At 46.8% G+C, this 13,883-nt stretch overlaps 1 protein-coding gene across 1 annotated transcript in view; it reads right to left on the minus strand.

The window, feature by feature from the left end:
• LOC126285114 (uncharacterized) overlaps window positions 1-13,883 on the minus strand; it is a 455,226-nt gene that overhangs the window by 327,100 nt on the left and 114,243 nt on the right. The gene's annotated exons all lie outside the window — the stretch shown is intronic.

Consider the following 13,883-nt stretch of genomic DNA (forward strand, 5'->3'; position numbering starts at 1 on the left):
ACACGAATACGTAATAAAAAATGGGGGTTCTTATTTTTAAAAAAACGCAGCTGATATCCGTTTGACCTATCGCAGCGTCATGTAGCGGACCAACAATAGCGCCATTTGGTTTCCCCCTTCAAGTTAGACAAGTTTCGTTCTTTGTAGTTTTTTCGTTTGACGCTTATTTCGTGAGATATTTTGTCCGGTCACGATCAGTGGACCTCCCTGTATATTTGTACCACAGGAAAAGATTGCCTGGTCGGCAGGAATCGGAAGGGTCTCAGAGTCACTAACCATGAACGACTAGACACCAGCATTCGGGAGGACGACGGTTCAATCCCGCATCCGGCCATCCTGATTTAGGTTTTCCGTGATATCGCTAAATCACTCCAGGCAAATGCCGGGATGCTTCCTTTTAAAGGCCACAGCCGACGTCCTTCCTCCCCGTCCTTCCCTAATCCGATGAGACCGATGACCTTGCAGTTTGGTCTCTTCCCCCAAACAACCCAACCCAACTAGACACCGGAGGTGGTCTACAGGGATATTGCAAGTGAGCAGTAGTGCATTTGGAGGAAGGCGCAACAATTGTGGCATTTGTGAAGGAACATTCCTGAGGTTCAGCTGGTCTTAATACAAAGAACACGTAGCTAAGTATTGCCGTACAGAGAGATGAATACCAGTCTCCTCATTTGCGAAAGATTTGAAGTTTGCGAGAGCAGGAGGACTGTGTTAAGACGTTAAGTTTTCCTGCAAGTGTCAGCCAGCTATGAGACGTGGTACGATCGTATGAGATAGCTTACGCTTCCGATTCACAAATTAAAATAATTGTTTTTTTTCTCTCTCTCTCTCTCTTCAATGTTAAGGTAGTGTTTTACGTTAGGTGACATGTCCACAGCTATAATCGGCTACATTGCCACAGTTTTCGGCGCGTTCATTGCCTTGTTCTGCAGGTACTGACACCGACGATGCGATGTCAGTTTTCGAGCATCGGTCCCCGTTTCATCCAGAATCACGACTTGGACCAGTCTGCGTACGGTACTGCAGTTTCTTTTCTGCCTTTCATTTGTAGGGCAGACACGCGAGAGGGAGCAGAGGCAGGTGTCGTTCGCGGCCAGAGGACGCAGGAATTGCACGGGCTGGGGTCGCACCCTCCACCCCGGCCTCCCACCCCCTCCCTCTGGTTCTCGCACGGCCGGCTTCGCAGACGATCGATCGGCGGCGGCGCGAGCTCCGGCTTTGCGCGGGCTGGCTTCAAAGCGTCTTCGTTCAACGGCGGAGGACAACAATACCGCGGCTCTGATCTCTCGGCGGCGCGGCTGACGGGACAAGTGGCCGCCGGCCTCTAGAGCGCCAGCCAGCATTTCTGAATACCCACAAAACGCATTACTGTCGCCGTCGCCCTTCTGACCTCTGTCAGGACGGAGACTGTGTCCGGGCGTGTTAAGAGCAGGTGAACCTCGTGGTCTTGTTGCTGGAGAGAGAAACAGCTAGCATGGAAAATTAGTTGGATTTGGACTGTCTTCTACCTCACGCCGTCGTTAGTGAAAATTCGTTTAGCGTATGCCCATAAACCAGAAACACCTCACCTCTAGGTACGTACCGTCTACCAGGGATGACTAACCGGCGAGGTAGACCATAAATTTTTATTATACGATGATTCAGCTGCGTGTAGTGATTCATCATGCAATTTAGTTAGATTTCCTATTCTGTCCGATGGATAAAGTATTAACGTGCAAGTGCACTAGGCGAATGCGGCAGTTCTTGACAGAGTACGGCGACAATGACATACATCTACATTGCAGAGTATGTTGCACGGCACACAAAATTACCAGCAGCAATATCGCTTTATCGTGAGGTGCTTCAGTGTTTTCAGACAGACTTCTCGGACATCCGTGTTGGAGTGATGTGTTATGGGTTCCGTCATACCCTTTATACCATAGTGCTTGATGTCGAAAATATTAATGCCCTACAGGGCCCCCAAACTACATTCAACAATCTATAAATCAATAATCAACAGATATATGATTAAGCCGCAGCAGTCTCATAATGTTTCTATTGAGAAAAGGTTCCTGATACTTTTAATGGGGAATGTCTGTGCTTTCACAGCATTTCTGCGTTGCCTCTATTTCCGATTGTGTGTTACGCTTTTGCTTTTTATTTGATCTATCATAGCACACAGCCATTTAATGTATTTAGGAAATTGTTAAACAGCAACAACATAAAATTTAATTCGTTTAACGTGGGGACTGCGATAACATTGCCGGCCGGTGTGACCGAGCGGTTCTAGACGCTTCAGTCTGGAACCGTGCGACCGCTATGGTCACAAGTTCGAATCCTGCCTCGGGTATGGATGTGTATGATGTCCTCAGGTTAGTTAGGTTTAAGTAGTTCTAAATCTAGGGGATTGATGACCTCAGATGTTAAGTCCCATAGTGCTCAGAGCCATTTTTTTTGCGATAACATTAAAATTACAATACAAGAAAATAAGAATCAAAAAATACCCTTCATAAAAATCATCAGCATTCATTGTTCATCAAACTTTTAAAACACTTTCAGAACATCTTGTAATATATCTAAATACATCTAACTTTTTGGCACTGAAAATTCTGCAGGAAGATCTATGTACCTCAAACTTTGTATACAGATCTTGTCACGACGTTGTTACCGATATTTCACATGTGTCAATGCTACTGAAGTTCACAAGGCACAAGTGTCTTATCAAACCTGCCACAGCAAACCACTTCTAACCACCCGCGTGACAACGCGCCATCGTTTACCGACTTTGGAAACCAGGGACACGAAGATCTGCCAACTCGTATGGTTGTGTAAAACTATTTGTAATTTACATTTTCTGTTGACCAGTTTTCTTCCAACTGATTCTAATTTTTTTTAACTTACATACATCCGTATATGGTTGCTAGGTTTTAAAGGAGTTTCTGCAAATAGCAGCACTATCTTCATCATGTTCATTATCGCGTTATATAAAGGTCACTGCATGAACAGGCATTACATTTTTGTTTCCTGTTTGCATTCTGTGTTGTATCGTCAGCAACTGACCTACCAGAAGGAAGAGTGTCGTGTACGCCAACTGACGATTGCGTGAACTCTATTGTGTGGTTTCGTGAACTGAAGGAAAAAGAAAGGACGGGCGGTTAGGGTTGAACGTCCTGTCAAAGATGACGTCATTTGAGACGAGGCAAAAGCTCGGATTGGACAAGAAAGCGGAATAAAATTAGCCGCACCCTTTTTAAGAAAGTATCTCAGCATTTTAGCGATTTACGGAAACCACGAAAAGCCAAGTCAGGGTGGCCGGACAGAGAGCGTAACCCTGGTCCAGAGACCGTAACTCTGGTCCTGCCACACACTTGTACGCTGTCTCACACCAATACGCTACCGCTATCGGCCGTCGTCTTTCATCAGTCCTTACGTTGCATTTCATCATCATGGTGATGATATTGCGTTTTCAAGATGGATTACGAAGCTATCCGGGCAGGTGTAAGGCACAGCCTAAACACGCGACACCCAGATGGCCGCTGTGCCGGGCAAACGTTTAATAATCTCGCGCGCCGATGGCATCCAGGCCCCGAACTCTTCTCGACTTACACGCGAGCACCCTGTACTCTGCGCTACAAGAGAAGATCGCGCATTTACAAGAGTGATATAAGGGCATTTGGGAACATGACTGATAACTGGTATGCTTCCGAGTTCTTGCTACCATTTTATGCAGAATATTCCGAACAGTGACCAAGCCGCCGTATTCAGTGTTTGAGTGCGTTGTTACACGTACTCGCTAAGTGCGCTAAGTATAGAAGTAATAATTAAATTTTCCAATGCAAAAAATTTTACAAGCAGGTTTGTACAGTCACTACTCCTTCAGATACAAACAATTACGTTAATTTACCTCTAAAATGGTGATTGCAACTTCTCTACAGGATTTTGGTCCAATTTTAAAACTTAACTAAAACAAATGTTATTAAACATCTAAGAACTGCTGTATTATTCTGTAGTAAAAGACTAGTAATTCAGTAACAAATGATACCCCGAGCTCTCTCGGTTCTGACAGGCATGTTATTACAACTTTTAACAAGGGAAAATTAAATGATTAAAGTCTCTAACGTCCGAATTACTGAATTCGCAATTATCTTACTTCTTAGTTGTACCGAGCGAGGTGGCGCAGTGGTTAGCACACTGGACTCGCATTCGGGAGGACGACGGTTCAATCCCATCTCCGGCCATCCTGATTTAGGTTTTCCGTGATTTCCCTAAATCGCTTCAGACAAATGCCGGGATGGTTCCTTTGAAAGGGCACGGCCGATTTCCTTCCCCATCCTTCCCTCACCCGAGCTTGCGCTCCGTCTCTAATGACCTCGTTGTCGACGAGACGTTAAACACTAATCTCCTCCTCCTCCTCCTCTTAGTTGTAGGCGACACAATCGTGAATTCAAGCGCTGCCGTGTTTGACTATCAGAGATAACTCTGTGGTGCACTGGCGTGTTACGAAACCAAGGCAGACGAGCTACATGGGATTCAACCCACTATGACACTTTTCCCTATTTACATTTGATGCTTCGCATCTCTTTTCATTAAAATCTAACTTTCAGTTTTGCTCGATGTAAGACGTCGGTGTCAGGTACCTAGCTATCAAGGTACGCTTCCCGTCCTCTTACCGTGTCGTTATACAGAACACCTGTGTAAGCTTTTATGTAAAACGTATATCCTGGAGTGACAAAATTCATGGGAAAGCGATATGCACATACATAGATGGCAGTAGTATCGCGTATGCAAGGTATAAAAGGGCAGTGCATCGGCGGAGCTGTCACTTCTACGCAGGTGATTCATGTGGAAAGGTTTCCGACGTGATTATGGCCACGCGACGGGAATTAACAGACTCTCAACGCAGAATGGTAGTTGGTGCTAGACGCATGGGACATTCCATTCCGGAAATCGTTAGGGAATTCAATATTCTGAGATTCACAGTGCCCAGATGTGTCGAGGAAACAAAATTCCAGCCATTACTCCTCACCATAGACAACGTAGTGACCGACGACCTTCGCTTAACGACCGAGAAAAGAGACGTGTGCGTAGAGTTGTCAGTGCTAACAGACAAGCAAAACTGCGTGAAATAACCGCTGAAGTGAATGTGGAACGTACGGTGAACGTATCCGTCAGGATGGTGCGGTGAACTTTGGCGTTAATGGGCTACGGCAGCAGACGACCGACGCGAGTACATTTGCTAACAGCACGACGACGTCTGCAGCGCCGCTTCTCAGTTCGAGATCACGTCGGTTGGACCCTAGACACGTGGAAAACAGTGGCCTTGTCAGATGAGTCCCAATTTCAGATGGTAAGAGCTGACGGTAGGGTTCAGGAGTAACGCACACATCACGGAGTCATGGACTCAAGTTGTCAACAGGCACTGTGTAAGTTGGTGGTGGCTCCGTAATGGTTTCATCTGCAATACTTGGAATGGATCCTCTGGTCCAACTGAACGCATCACTGACTGGAATTTCTTGTCTTCGGGTACTTGGAGACCATTTGCAGCCATTCATGAACTTCGTGTTCCCAAACAACGATGGAAATTCAAGGATGACAACGAGCCATGTCACTAGGTCACAAGTGTTCACGACTGGTCTGAAGAACATTCTGAAAAATTCCAACGAATGATTTGGGCACCAGTTTGTCCGACATGAATCCCACCGAGGATTTAAGGGGTATATCCGAGAGGCCAGTCCCCGCAAAAAAATCCTGTACAGGTGACACTTACGCAATTATGGATTGCTGTAGAGGCAGCATGGCTCAATATTTCTGCAGGGGATTTCCAACGACTTGTGGAGTCCATGCCTCGTACAGGTGCTGCACTATGACGGGCAAAACGTGGTCCGACACGATGTAGGGAGGTATCCTATGACTTCTGTCACGTCTGTGTAAATATATTTATTTCTCACAGACCATTCCATTAGTTCCAGAATGAGATTTTTCACTCTGCACCGGAGTGTGCGCTGATATGAAGCTTCCTGGCAGATCAAAACAGTGTGTCGGACCGAGACTCGAACTCGGGACCGTTGCCTTTCGCGGGCAAGTGCTCTACCATCTGAGCTACCCAAGCTCGACTCATGCCCCGTACTCACAGCTTTACTTCTGCTAGTATTTCGTCTCCTACCTTCCAAACTTTACAGAAGCTCTCCTGCGAAACTTGCAGAGCCGGCCGAGGTGGCCGAGCGGTTTTAGGTGCTACAGTCTACAACCGCGCGCCTGCTACGGTCGCAGGTTCGAATCCTGCTTCGGGCATGGATGTGTGTGATGTCCTTAGGTTAGTTAGGTTTAACTAGTTCTAAGTTCTAGGGGACTGAGGACCACAGCAGTTGAGTCCCATAGTGCTCAGAGCCATTTGAACCTTGCAGAACTAGCACTCCTGAAAGAAAGGATATTGCGGAGACATGGGTTAGCCGCAGCCTAGGGGATGTTTCTAGAATGATATATTCACTCTGCAGCCGAGTGTGCGCTGATATGGAACTTCTTGGCAGAAAAACTGTGTACCCGCGAAAGGCAAAGGTCCTGAGTTCGAGTCTCGGTCTTGCACACAGCTTTAATCTGCCAGGAAGTTTCATTCCATTAGTTAGTTGGTTATGTGGATAGTAGCTTTACTGCTGTGTTTTTCCCAATTCCTTGTAAAAGGCAGAGAGAATGCGCTTAGAATCATAAATAATCAAAATCTTTTCGTTGTTCAGAGTTAAACTGCACTTGACGGCCTTCATGATTACCACTACTTTGGCTGTATAAGAAGAGGTTGACGATAGAAGCCGACAGTGTTGGTAGTGGGGCGATCCTGGACAGTCAAGTTTCCATGAGGCAGACGTTTCAACGAAACGTCTACCTGAACTGAGTGTGGGTGTCAGGTTGTTGGCTACCACCGGTGGGAGGCGACGCCGCCTGGGCGCTCACTCAGCTGAGGCTGCCAGGGGTCAAAGGGACACGGCGGCGGCGGCGGCGGTGGGCGGCGCGCCTTTTGGACACCACTGGCGCAGATGGCGGCCGCGGGGGAGGTATCGAAAAAGGAAGGCGACGGCCCGGCCCAGACGGGGCGAGGCTGCGAGGCGGCCGTCTGACCTGCGCTGCGCTCTGCGCCTTCTTTCCCTGGCGCGCCCGCTTTCCTTTCCTTCTTCTCGTTTACTTTTTACTCGTCGCCGCGGTGGAAATGCGGCGGCAAGGACGGCTCGGCCCAGACACGGGGGAAGCCACCTCATCCCCTCTCCACCGCCCGCCCCCCGCCTCTCTACCCAGCTGCCAGTTACAATAATGAGTGTCGTCTACCGAGCGGCCGTCGTCTGCTCCTTGTGTTCCAGAAGCCGGCACCGGCGATCCCTGGCAGATCCCTGGTAGCTCTGCAGCAATGCGCAATTCCTGTATCACCTCCGCTGAAGCGCCCGAAGTGACGACGGGTCTGTAATCATCACCTGTTCCACAGCGCAACACTGCCGATGGCGGTCGAGTAACACTCTAGAGAAGGCGTGTAAACATTTAACGTTGTAAGCACAGTACAACACGTAAATGATTCGAGTAATAGAGCTCAGCTGTGCGTTGCAACCTTCCAGTGTTTCTGATATGACCATTATCGACACGTTTCCTGCTATACCTACATAAAATGTATCAGATTTCAACAACGTATACCAATAATGTACTGACTGCCTTGTAAAAGAGATTCAGCTATTGACTTTATTCTCCAGCTGGTTCACGCAACATAGCACGATTACCATATTTTGCCTTGTAGTTAAAAATGATTACCATCATCTTACGAAAACGCTTCTGCTCTGTTAATGGTACGTTTAGTTAGCATAAAATAAATGGAAAATTTACACCAGACTGTGGTTCGAACCCGGTCTACTGCTTATTAGGTAGATGCACTGACCACTACGCCATCCTGACACAGTGGTCATCGCAACTACACACACTGCCCTATCACACCTCCCGTCAGACCAAATTCTAAACTTATCCTCGTGACGTTTCGTCGACTTTCTTGAGACTTGGAGCTTGTTGCGCATCTGCACAGGAGGGATCATTGGGCCTTAACTATCGAGCCTGTCGACAGAACAGACAGCATTTTTGATGCCTGCGGTTGCAGTGACCACTGTGTCCGGATGGTGTAGTGGTCAGCGCGATCCGAGTTCGAATCCTTGTCAGGCACAAATTTTCAACTTTCCCTATTGATTTAAATCAATGTCAACTGGCAGCTTTAATTTCGTTGTGTCTTCGTAAAATAAATATTTTGTTTGTAGTTAAAATATTTGTCCTTTACTCCATAAGTTTTTATTTTAATTTATAATTAAGCTGTTCCATGACATAACAACACGAATTACATTTTTTAAATAATTTTTTTATGTTCGAGAAAAGTTTAAAAATAGCAAGTAATCAAAAGTTGTGACATTTGTGGTACCGATACTGTTAAACAGATTTATTGAGATATCGGTAATTTCGAGTTTTGATATCGACAGAAAATACGGTATTGAATCTCGTACGGAGCGTCCTTAGTAGTGACTTCTGCCTTCTGGAGGATCGCGACGGCAAATGCGACATGACGCAGCTACACCTGACGCGGTAACGCATTTCTGGATCAGCTAGGCTCCGTGTCGTAAGCAATGCTCGCGACTTCGCAGCTGGAGAGCTACAGTTCTCTTTTCTATCAGTTTCACCAAATACTAACCGCAGAGATGCAGCGTTGGTATATTATTTTATACCTTTCCTCATTCCCTTCGATAATTACAGGTAATAGCTCAACTAAGTATCTTTTCAAACTGCACCAACTTCTTATTACGTTTTCCGTCAGAGGTACAGTAAGCTACACATTTGGCTAATTCCTCCCGTCCCGTCCGTGTTATGTATCATCAGGAAAGAACAAGGTGAACGAATTAGATTTCATTTGTTGTATGACGACGTGTGAGGCTCGATGTTCCTTAAAGACGAAACAAAAAGTAGGCTCTGTCTACATCGAGATCACTGAAATGGAAAACTATCTCTGTGGAATACGAGTGAAGATGGTATTAGCTGTGCCCTTGTTTAGAGAATCATTCTGGTAATTCCCTAGATTTTTTTGAGGAAACCGCGAAAAACTTAACTTTCCAGGCCTTAGAAATGTTTAATTCGTTTATTTTATTGTTGTTGTATTTTAACAGAAAAAAAACTGATGCAGTTCGTATATCAAACGGGTGTACGTCCCCTAAGGTGTCCGACAGACTCTGCTAGGAGCGAGAAACGGCGCATCGACGAACTCCAGTCAGCACGGTGTACCTAGAACTTTACGGACATTGCATCCCCACATCAGGGGAAGGACGGCGGCAGGTGTCGAGAAGAAAAAGCCGCACAATGACATCCGACATCTGTTGTTCGTCGGCCGTACCCGAAATCATTAGAATCGGACAAAGAAAGGCTTTCGTACAAAAAACAGACCCTGTTCCATCATCCGCTCGGTACCCCTGATGAAATGCGATATACAGATATCAAAGACGAGCTTGCAGGCAATGAAGGCATCTTCCGCATGGCGTGAAAAGACCACGAACAGTTTAAGAATGCAGTGGCTTGGAGGGGATGCACCACCGGTGAGGTACTCCGCATATGTGGAGTCCAGAATTGTGGTTGACCTTCTAGTGTTACATATCACAAGAGTAGAGTGACGTGTAACGCTATGTCTACCAAGTCGACGAATGATGGTTGCACTACAACGACATTGGAAGTAACTCTGTTATGCCGCTAAGCGCCTTCAAATGGTTCAAATGGCTCTGAGCACTATAGGACTTAACATCTGTGGTCATCAGTCCCCTAGAACTTAGAACTACTTAAACCTAACTAACCTAAGGACATCACACACATCCATGCCCGAGACAGGATTCGAACCTGCGACCGTAGCATTCACGCGGTTCCGGACTGAGCGCCTAGAACCGCGAGACTACTGCGGCCGGCGCTAAGCGCCTTCAAGGTGGGGCAGTGATGGCAGTACATCTACGAGGTCATGAACTTTGGTGTACGCTCCACGCACTGTCGTCGCAGGATGGGATAACGCGGCAATGTTCGTAGTGTAATAATACAGTACTGGGAGAAATACGAGGAAAACAGAGGAAGAATATGGATATTGACCATTCACTGACTGATGTAACAACCTGTCACAAACTCACGTATACAGTCTTACACTAAGGTCACTATATTCTAAAGTTTTCATTAAAAGAAGTTACTGAATGGTATAGAACAATATATGGACATTGTTAGAAAAGAGACGCCTCGTATTTACTTACTGTGGAAAGATTCACTTATCCATTTCAGTTACAGCATACTTTAGACTGCAATGCCGACGAGGTCTGAAGATCTGCACTCATTTGAGCTGTAGGAAGTTAAAACGCCGGGCAGTCCAGGAAGTCCTGTACAAGAACATATATATAAGGGACGCTCAAAACGCTTCTGTTCGAAGGCCACAAACGGTAACTTTCTGGTTGCTCGTTATATGTTTCCGTTTGAGAGCGTTGCTGCAGCGTATGTGTAACGTAGCGTCACTCCGATGTGGGTATATAAGCACCGACATGTAGGCGAGGGATTACTGTGGCATTCGTGTCTTCCCGACGTGCGTGCGGTAAATGCGAAAACGTGAACTACGGCGACGTCATTACCCAATGCGCCCAAACAGGACGAGGCTGCTGTTATTCTTCTCTTGGCTGCCGAAGGACAAATACCGATACACATACGTTGGTGGGACAAAAGTCATAAGATTAAGATATACACATAAGCTGATGGCGATAGTATCGCGAGCACAAGGTATAAAAGAGAAGTGCATTTGCGGAACTCTCATTTCTACTCACGTGATTTATGTGAAAAGGTTTCCGACGTGGATACGGTTGCACCGCGGAAATTAACAGACTTCGAACGCGGAATGGTAGTTGGAGTAGGCGCATGAAAATCTTTAGGGAATTCAATACTCCGAGATCCACAGGGAAAAGAATACAAAATTTCAGGCATTACCATTCACTACGGACAACGCAGTGGCTGACGGCCTTCACTTAATGCCCGAGAACATCGGCGTTTACGTAGAGTTATCAGTACTAACAGCCAAGCAACACTACGTGAAATAACCGCAGAAATCAATGTGGGACGTGCGACGAACGTATCTGTTGGGACGGTGGGCTATGGCAACAGAGGACCGAAGTTAGTGCCTTTGCTAACAGCACGACGTCCTCTGCAGCGCCTCTCCTGGGTTCGTGACCGCATCGGTTGGATCCTAGACGACTGGAAAACCACTGCGTGGCCAGATGAGATGATTGTAGGGACCGAGTGTGGCTCAGACTCTACGAAGCCATGGACGCAAATTGTCAACAAGGCATTGTGTAAGCTCGTGGTGGATCCATAATGCTGTGACTACACGGAGGTTCGATGCGATATTAGGTGTCCCATGACCTTTGTCATCTCAGTGTAACGTGAAGTTAAAAGAAAAAACAACTTCACGCAGTGCAAGAGCTGACGACGAGTTGTCGAAGACGCTGGTAATGTTATAAAACAAATGTTATCATATGAATATCGGTAGTGTGTCTAACATCGGCAGTGACAATGGAATAAAGTTTCTTCTGGAAGTCTGTGCGTCTGGTAGTGTTACTGGACAAGTGAGTAAGTGGTGCAGGTGAGTGTGGAGACGGTGGGCGAGCAGGAGGCGCGGAGAGGGGAGCGCGGCGGTGACCCCGGGGTCGATAGCACGCGGCCCGCAGCAGCCCGGCCGGAAGCGGCGGCCGCCGCCCGCCCGCGCGCCGTCGACGGCGCCGTCGTCAGGGCCCGGCCCAAGGCCGCCGCCGGCCGCGCCGCCCTAGGCCGCTGCGTCAATACCGCGGCCCGCAGCGCAGCGCCGCGCCGCGCCGCGCCGCGCCGGCACGCAGCCCCGCGTGTCTGCCGTGTCGTGTCGAGGCGGGTCTTGTCTGGTCTGGTGCCGTGGCCAGCCGCTGCCTGCCCGCCTCTCCAGGAGGCGGCTGCGCGCGCCCTACTGGCTACAAGTCGTGCCAACTTCCGGCTTTATTACGCCCGCATCTGAAACGCGTTGGCTTTCCCTTTCGCTGTACCATAACGTCTTTCCTAGCATTCTGATATGTGAGGTAAATAGAGTCGGTTTCCATATAGGGTTCCGTGTTCATACTTTGCCTCTATTGTCCTCTGTGTCACGAAGCATGGAATCGCGACTAACTCTTCCTATTCGCTTTGTATAGGCGTCAAGTACCTATTTTCCATATAACCTGGTATGTCGCCAATGTGTTCACGCCGTGCGCCTGTCGTGCTGCAGGGCCTATCTTACCGGTCGGGAGAGCGTTTCCACGACAGATAACAGGTGCGCAGCGGGAACACCGTACGTTATGTGGAAAACTACCTCGAGGCGCAGGTACGGAGCCTGTTGGTGGTCGTTCGGTGTTTGGCTCTTTCCGGATATGCACGAATTGCTGCGAATCTCTCTCGAACGTATGTCTCTTGTCTGACCTCAGACTAGCTTCTGCGAGTTTTTTGTAAACATGGACGAGGAGCTTGTAATACTTGTTCAACAGCATCCATAACTCGCCGCATAAAGATTACAATTCTCTTGTCAGAGACAATCATGGAGGGACATCGATGACAAGCTTAACAAATCCATTAAGAATAGCTTGTTTTCCTGTTCGTTACCTTTTGTTGTACTTCGTGGAGGTAACAGTGATAAATTATTACACATTCAGCTATAATTTTACTTACTTACAGGTGATGAATGGATACGCAAATGAGCGCTACTGAGTTCCTATTTTATTCGAATTCGTGTTTGACGCAAAAATACATCTGGTCACGGTGCAAAGAAGACAGAGGTGGAGACTGGAAGATAAAATGCAGTTTTAATTCCGCTTTTTCAGTACCGCGAGGTTTTCATCAAAGTTCAATGTTCTCTAGATGATGTAAATGGGGAATAAACGAGGATGTTGAGGTCGTTCCATCCTCGGTGGGTCGCAGTACTTACTTTGATGCAAGTTTTACAACATTAAGGCGTGCTGGCCAGATAAACGGAAGCCAAGGGTCGCATGGAAGCGCTCATAACGGTATGAATAGTGCACTGACTGATGGTGTAAAAGCCAAGAGTGAGCCACGATAACCGCCCCAAGTGCCAGAAAAGGAAAGAAAATTAATGTCTTTTTAGAAGACAAAGCAAATGATATCGTTTCCCGATCTACACAGAAGCTTTCAGATGAGCTTACAGAAGCAAATGAAGGATGTAGTCTACAACTGAAGCTCATACAAAATTGAGAATTCTCATTAGCAAAAATCTACGAAACCGTACATTGAAGCGAATGAATAAAGTGAACAAAACAACAAGCAATTAATGATAAATCTGTCAAAAATAATACGTAATTATGTACGAAATTAATAGTACGTACAACTGGAAGTTCTTATTTTAGCGTTACCTCCAGTGGTTCCTTATCTGAAATACACTTTCCCCACTGCGAACGTTTTTCTGAAGTTCAAGAAGAATTTGCAATAAATGGTTGAAGCTAGTAAAACTCATTCTAAAATACTTTACCAATATCACTGGAACATCAGCGAGCCTATTAAATATTGTATGGAATTCTCCATTTACTTCCCTAGCTCAGAACAGAGTGTCAACCCAGTAACGGCGTTTTTATTTTTCGTTCTTTTTTTCTCCGTAATAAAACTAAAAAAAGACCCGAGAGCCACAACAACATCCTCGCCTACTTGCTCCATTGGTATGTTATATGGGAATGCACGGGACGCAACCATCTGGAACACAGTCGAAGCACAGCCGGAACACGGTGCCCTAAGTGGAAACCGGCCCTTAGCTAATTCACTGAAATCAAATCTATGTGTTCAGTGGGAATGAAAGCGTTCGAAACGCACTGCTACGAAACAATATT

Source organism: Schistocerca gregaria, chromosome 8 (genome assembly GCF_023897955.1).
Source record: "Schistocerca gregaria isolate iqSchGreg1 chromosome 8, iqSchGreg1.2, whole genome shotgun sequence".
NCBI lineage: Eukaryota > Metazoa > Arthropoda > Insecta > Orthoptera > Acrididae > Schistocerca > Schistocerca gregaria.